This window comes from Numida meleagris, unplaced genomic scaffold (genome assembly GCF_002078875.1).
Source record: "Numida meleagris isolate 19003 breed g44 Domestic line unplaced genomic scaffold, NumMel1.0 unplaced_Scaffold2164, whole genome shotgun sequence".
Lineage (NCBI taxonomy): Eukaryota > Metazoa > Chordata > Aves > Galliformes > Numididae > Numida > Numida meleagris.
Window position 1 is genome coordinate 1 of NW_018363955.1, and position 1,298 is coordinate 1,298.

The 1,298-nt window shown below is 41.8% G+C and overlaps 1 pseudogene; it reads left to right on the forward strand.

The window, feature by feature from the left end:
* The first annotated feature begins 25 nt into the window (after positions 1-25).
* Positions 26-1,292, forward strand: LOC110390827 (annotated as a pseudogene).
* The last annotated feature ends 6 nt before the right edge of the window (positions 1,293-1,298 follow it).

The following is a 1,298-nucleotide window of genomic DNA, read 5'->3' on the forward strand; positions in this document are numbered from 1 at the left end:
TGTTTCTCATTTACCTTTTTCTGTAGATGGAAAAAGACATGAGAAGCGAAACAGAAGAAAGTGACATGGATGAAGAAAGAGAAAACATGATGGAAAAGGAGAAAAATGGGATTGCATGTTTCAGCAATGTCACAAGCAGCAATTGCATCCAGAGGAATGGGTCCGAGCCTCTGAACAACGGAGCCCATCTCACCAATGGCCACATCAAGGAAAGATAGCCACTGTTGGTGCCTGTCATAAATCCGGCCCACCGTCTTTAGAAGCAGTTTTGCTCATGGTGTAGATATAAAAGATCGCAATTGCAGTATCATAACTGAATTCCTTTTTATTGTAAACAGAATTACGTATAGTCAGTGATATCTGAGGGGAGTTGTTGGTCTTTCTTCAACAGAAGCTTACTACAGGTTGTAGCCTTGAGGCAAATATAAAGGGATCAAAGTGGTTTGACTTGAATTAGACAGTACCATAGCAGTTGTTAAATGTGTTGGTCCTGAAAAATACTCAGAACAGCAGATGAACTTTGGCAGTGTCACTTCTTAACTGCCTAATGTTGTTTGATAGGAATCTGTTTAGCCTTGAACGGCCTCTGGAAGCCCTAGCCCATTGCCACTAATGACTGCGGATAGCAAGTGTGAAACTCTAAACCTTAACACAGGAACACCTCTTTCAAGAGCATAAGTGCCCCAGACATACCCATAAAATTGAAACTGTGTATAGAGGAATAAAATCTGGAAAGATACAGGAGAAGACATTTTCTTACAGGAAATGCTGCTGTGTGCCACATGGCTGGTTTTGTAATGGAATGGATCTCAGTCCCTTCTGTTATCAGCATTGTTGCCACAAATGGGAGAACTCCAAAGCCTGTAATGAAAAGAGTTCCCACCCAAATCACGGTTGAAAGAGATGTAAAATCCAGGCAGCTGTGTCTCAACGGTCAGGTAATCCATGAATCCTATCTTGGAAGGGAATCCTATCTTCACTGTCAGGAGAAAAGAGGGGACAAGGAAATAGGTGTTCTAGAAGACAACACCGATTAAGTGCTCATGTTTTTGTCTAGGATGATTGGCACAGTGGGAGATATTTACAGAGTCAGCTTGTGGCAAGAAGGGAATAGATTACCCCTATTCTCAGAGGGAGAAGAATCAGAGAAGATCTGCTGAACTTCATGGCACAGTGCTTTAACTTAGTCTTCTCATTCTGGGGCCTTTGCCCAGATGTGTCAAGAGTTAAAAGCAGTAGGCAATGAAGTCATGATGCAATTCTGATTCAGTTCCTTTAGACATTCTGTATCTTATATC